The sequence below is a fragment of the Odocoileus virginianus genome, chromosome 3 (assembly GCF_023699985.2).
Source record: "Odocoileus virginianus isolate 20LAN1187 ecotype Illinois chromosome 3, Ovbor_1.2, whole genome shotgun sequence".
NCBI lineage: Eukaryota > Metazoa > Chordata > Mammalia > Artiodactyla > Cervidae > Odocoileus > Odocoileus virginianus.
In genome coordinates this window covers 49,473,129-49,479,128 of record NC_069676.1, presented here as the reverse complement: position 1 = coordinate 49,479,128, position 6,000 = coordinate 49,473,129, and positions in this window count along the sequence as shown.

Genomic DNA, 6,000 nt, shown 5'->3' with positions numbered 1-6,000 from the left:
GGGAGGGGGCAGAGTGAAGATACCACCAAGATCAGATCTGATCAGTTGCGCTCAAGTAAGCCTGGCAGTGGGGTGGGGGGTGGACACCCTGAAAGGAAGGGCAGAGGTCCCTCTGGCAGCCTCTGAATCCACAAAGGGTGAGATCAGCTCCCTGGCTCAGTGCGCAACCCTGTGCTCCTACCTTCCTCCAGTTACAGAATCTCCAGCCCTCCCTCTACCAGTTAGGCCAAGGAGACCTGCGCCTAACCTTGAGGCCTCACTTCCTGATCAGAGGAGGCACTGAGTCAGCAAGAGGGCCCATGTCATCTCCACCTCTGAGTTGGCCAGACAGTAAGGGGTGAGGAGCTCCTTCTGTTGAGGCCAAGCCCTGGAAATGACGTCAGGGTTAAGGGACTTGGGTACTAGAATCCTGTCCCTGGTTGGTTCATTCATGCTACAGACATTTCAAGGTCTCTTTGGGAGAGGCAGACAGGTCAACAATGACCATATCACATGTTCAGCCTTGCCCTGAGCCATAAATTCAGGCTGGAGAGCCAAAGGAGGTGCTTTTTCCAGCACCTTGCAGCAGACTTCCTGGAAGAGGTTGGGTCAGAGCTGAGTTTTGAAGGGCAGAAGGGGAAAAGCCCACTGAGGAAGGGGTCTGCCTCCCAGGCTATGGAGCGGTGTGTGCAAGGGCCTGAAGGTACAGCAGGAGAAGATGAAGTGGTCTAGGAGGGCCAGAGAGATTGGAGGAGACAGGGGCCAGAGCTAGCAGGGCCTGCTGGTCAACCTAAGCAGGGCAAGGGAGTCACGCAGGGATTCTAAGCCTCTAAAAGAAGAGATGAGATTTGTGTTCTTTACAGATTCTAACTGTCTTCCTGCCTTCTCTGCCCAGGTTTCTGGAGATGCCTGGGGTAGAGGTGGAGGCATATACCCACAGATAGTGGGGAAGAGGAACCACAGCACAGTGTATGTTGGGAAATTCAGTCCCCACGTCCTTCCATCATGCCTGGAATCAGAGAGATCTACATTAGAAATCTATCTGTAGGTGGTGAAGTGGTTAAGATCTTGCCTTCCAATATAGGGTGTATGGGTTTGATCCCTGGTCAGGGAGCTAAGACCTCACATGCCATGTAGCTGAAAAACCAAAACCTAAACAGAAGCAACATTGTAACAAATTTAATAAAAACTTTAAAAAAAAGAAATTTATCTGTAGCACTTCCTGTGGTATGAGCTTGGGCACGAGAATGAGCCTTGGCTTCTTCATCTGTAAAATGGAGCTAATAATGCTTACCATCACAAAGGATTATTTGGGGACTTCAATGAAATCATGTGTCCACTCTTTTATTTAACACATATTTAACACCTACTGTGGGGCAGGCTCTGTGCCACCTGCACTAATTTAGACAGTCCTGGTCCCTACTGTCTCTTAGAACTTCCATTCCAGTGGAGAAGACAGACAATAAACAAACAAATGAGATAACTATAGACTGTGTTAAAGTGCTGTGAAGGAAACAAACAGTGGGACATGAAGGAGGATAACTGAAGGTAGGGGAGAGGAGGGGGCTGCCTTACTCAGTGTGGCCCAGGAAGCTTCTCTAAGGGAACCTTAGGTTTCAGAACTCAAAACAGAGTATTCCAGTACAGAAAATTGCAGCTGCCAACACCCCAAGATGGGAGATGATAAGGAAGTTAGCCTGATTCATCTAAGATGCTAAGCTTTCTGTGGGCAGGAACCGAGGTCTCTCACTTCTTAGAACCTTCTGGATAAACGTGGGGTGAAGTAAATGGAAATGGAGGGGACTTTCCAGCTTGCTGGGCCAACCTCCCCACCCCTATCCCCTACAGTGTGTTGGGGTGGGGTGTTTTTGGCCTCTTAGCAGCCTGTCCATCTGTACAGCTTAATCTTCCTTCCAGCTGTTCTATACAAGAAAGGTCTCTGCCTACTCCTGTTCCTTTCCTGGGGTTCCCAATTCTCTCCTTGGACAGGAGGGGCAGCTTGGGGCCCCTCCAGAATCTTTCGTTCAAAGGCCTGGATTGAACATCATTTTGTGTCTGACCTGCAGAGGTTGAAGGTCACTGGGGCCCTCTGGAGTCTCCCCCTCAGCCAGGGTCTCACTTCAGGGAGGCCTTGAGGAAAGCTTCCTCGCACATGGAAATGTATCACACACAGCCACCCGTGCTGCGGAGTGCACACAGCTCCTCTCACCCGCTTACCATCCAGCTGCACATTGTGTCTCCATGGCAACCAGTAGGCCTGGCCCATGGATGTTAGAAATAAGTGCCAGAGGAAGAGGAAAGAGAGAGAGAGAGGAGCAACATTATAAATAAAGAGACTCAGGAAGATAGCCTTCCAAGGAGGCCCCTCTTTCTCCTTGCACCTCCTACCAGGAAGACTTGAATGGACTCTCAGTGCCTGAGAATGGAGGGCCTCAAGGTGGGCACTAGGCAATGGGCTGGCAGCTGTCTGGACACAGGTAAGTGGGGCCCAGTGGCCAGTGAGGGAGGAGCAGGATCAGGAGAACCTGAGCAAGTCAGGAGTTTGGGGCACAGAATACTTGGTCTGAATAAAAGGCAGATGAGGGGGGAGGGACGGGAGACTTGGGGGAGCTTCTTTCCCTTCTTCCCAGCCTAATTGGCTGTTCAGGCTGAAACCACCTCTTAGTCACTTAGGCTAATTAGAATTGTTCGGAAGAAGACAGTGGGGGAGGGGAAGGAGAAGCTGGGGTGTGAAGGGGGAAGGGTGGGAGGAGAGGGAGCCCCGTAGGGGTGGGGAGTGGAGCGGGAGTTCCTTCTATCACCTTCCATCCATTCTGTCACCATCCAGTGGATGGGCTGGGCTGTAACTGTCCAAGCTGTGGGTCACTCTAATCCCCCCACCCAGCTGTCACTCATGTTCCCTCACACACACCTGCTTTCTGCTTAGTGTCTGTCTCTTCCTCTAGTTCTTCCTGCTCCTCTGTCTCCTCACCTTCATTTTCCCCCTTCCTCAGGGTCTCCCAATCTCTGGCCAACAACGTTTGCCATTAGGAGTGCTGACTGGGGCAGATCCAGTTTGGAGTGGAGGAGGGGCAAGGGGATGGGATTATATTGAGAGCAGCCTCATCTTTTGGGAGTAAGAGGGAAGACAGCAGACACTACTCCAGTATGACTCCCCACACACAGACACACATACACACACACACACACACACACACACACACGCAACACTATTCCCACTTCCCACCCCTAACCAAGTCTCATCACCTTTCTGGGGTATGTGGAGCTTGACCTCTGAAGTTGAACTGTCCGAATTGCCTTGGACAACTAATTTAACCTCTCTGAGCATCAGTTTCTCTAGCTGTTGAGATGGGGATGATAGATCCTAACTTTATAGTGTAGATTTAAAAGGATAATGCATGTGAGCTGCTTAGAACAGTAAGTTGTAAGAGCTCAATGAATGCAGTTTTTATCATCATCAGTCCCCAGCTCTTTTCCTTTCCTGGGGCCCTTCAGGAACCATGACATATGCATTTTCCTTTTCTTGTTCTTCTTCCCTCTTATTGTGGCCCCCAAATTACCTCTCAGCTCCTAGACCCAACCCTACTGCCTTGCTCTCAAGGCTTCTATCTGTGGGTGGCTGTCCCTGTTATGGGGTGGGGGGTGGGGATAGGGAATAGAAGGTTAGGCTTGATTCCTGCCCCCGCCCACGGGGCTGGGATGGAAGGTTCAGGACATACCCTCCTCCAGTCTGGAGACTGGTTTTTCCCTCCTCTGCAGGATTCCAAGAAGAGGAAAAGGGACAGCCATAAATGATGTAGGGGAAGTGCACTTGCTGAGGGGGACAAGAAGGGATAAGCTGAGTCCAGAAGCCTAAATATTTCATGGGGCTGCAGCACTGGGAAGGGCAAAGTCCCTGAGCTGTGTTTGTGAACGTGCTCTGGACTCCACGTGGCTTGGAGCCGTTCCACATGCTCAGTGCCCTCCGTACCCCCTGGGAAACTGCCCACAGTGAACCCTTTCCTGGCCAGGAAAGTGTCTTGGTATGTGCATATTTTATTTCTTACAGCTGTGGTAGTTTGTTCAGGCTTGAGGCTGAACAAACTGTTTTGACAAGGTCACGTTTTTCTTACCCATATACTCAGTTTCCCCCTCTAGATGCCCCAGGACTGATGCCCTTGCCATCAGGAGAGCCACTGTTGTCAAAAGGTGGTGGGGCGGGGGCAGGGACAGGGCTAGCAGGGAAGAGGTCTCTCTGATTTCCTTTCTCTGTCCATCATGGTTGACTGAAAAGCAAGGTATCTATGAGAGCAGGTGGGGAGTGGGTGGAAAGCAGCAGGATCTAGTAGCTTCCCTCTCTACTGCTTAAAGAGGAGCTGAGGGACAGCCTCTGCCAAATCTCTGCTCTCCATGATCCTTTTCCTGACTCCATATCTAAGAGGGGGATTAGAAGGTGCCCTTGTGATCTCTGTCACAGGTTCTCCTTTATCCTTTTCCTTGACCTTGCCCAATCTGTCATTATTTCATTTCTATGTTTACTTGTTCAATTTCTCTCTTCTCACTAAAATAAAAGCTTGCTTGCAGGAGGCAAAAATCTTGTTTAACTTATTTGTCAGCCCTCAAAAATGTTTGCTGAAAGAACGAAGGAATGAATGAATGGGAGGAAATCTGCTTGGGGTTTCTGCATCCTGAGCAAGAAAAGGGAGGCAGAGGGAGGATGGTGACAGGTGAACAGGGATATAGGTGAGAGGGTTGTGGTGGAGAGGGGGAAGGAGGTATGGGAGGTAGGTGGGATGGGGATGAGAGGGAGACTGGGGAAGAGGGCTGTGAGGAGGGGGCTAGGGTGGAGGTAGATGGAGCTGGCGCCGTGAGGCTTGGGCTTTGGGCGAAGGGATCCAGGCCTCCAGAGGGGCTAGAGGCAGGTACTTGGGCAGAAAGATATCAAGTCTGGAATAGAAAGCTAAGGACAGGCTCTACCCTCAGCCAGGCTACACTTGGAATTCGGGTTTGGGGTCTGAGTAGGTGGAACACAGAAATCTACCAGGAATAGCTGAGCCATGGGGGTTTCCCAGGGCCTGCTGGTACCATCAGTGTCCCTCAACTCACCCTCATCTGAAATCTGGGCCAGATGCCCAGCCTGAGGGCCCCTCCCTTTGCCCTTCTAAGCCCATAAACAGGAAATGCCCCAGGCTTGGCTGACCAGTGCCACCCTCAGAGAAAGAACCCGGAATCCTCCCAGGGCAGGAGAGAGGGAGGTACACGAAAGAAATCAGTAGGGGGTCCTGACTCTGATTACCCAAGCTTCAGAAGCTTCCATCTGCCCAAATCAAAGGTGACAGCAATATTAACTTTTAGCACTAAGCCCCTAGAGGAACCTGGGCTTGAAGAAGAAATCCTTTCCCAGGGCTCTTCCTTATCCCTGGGCCCCCTCCTGAGCCCTGTGGCTTTCTGAGAAGGCAGGAAAGGGACAGGGGTGGTAGCCTGGGGTGGGGATGGGGAGACTCCCATCAGAGAGATGGTGTCTCCCCCAGCATTGGTCAGAGTGGCTGTGGAGGGGGAAGCAGAAAAGATTGGAGGTGCTGTGCACCTGCAGTGGTTGTCATGGCAACCTGACTTGTATCCCAAGAGGGTGGCCTGGAACACAAGGGTGGGAACACACACACACACACACACACACACACACACACACACACACACACAGAGCTTTGCAGAACTCTATCCCTGAGAGAGCCCTTTCAGCTTTCCCGCTTCTGCTTGCTACTTCCCTGGGTGAGGCTGAGACCAGGGACTGAGCCGGGAGAAAAAGCTGTATGGGGGAGGGGCAGGGACGGGTGTCCACAAGGCGGGGTGTGCTTCCCAAGGGTGTCAGTGTGGGGAGCGTGTGGGGTGTCCCTGAGGTGGTGTCCCTGGTATGTGTAGAGGATGTGTCTACTCAGCTCACCCACTGCCAGTCTTGCAGTCAGACCACACAGGACAGGGATTTGGGAGGGAGATGATTATTAACAAAGACAACAGCAATCACAGTTAACCTTAATTGAGAGC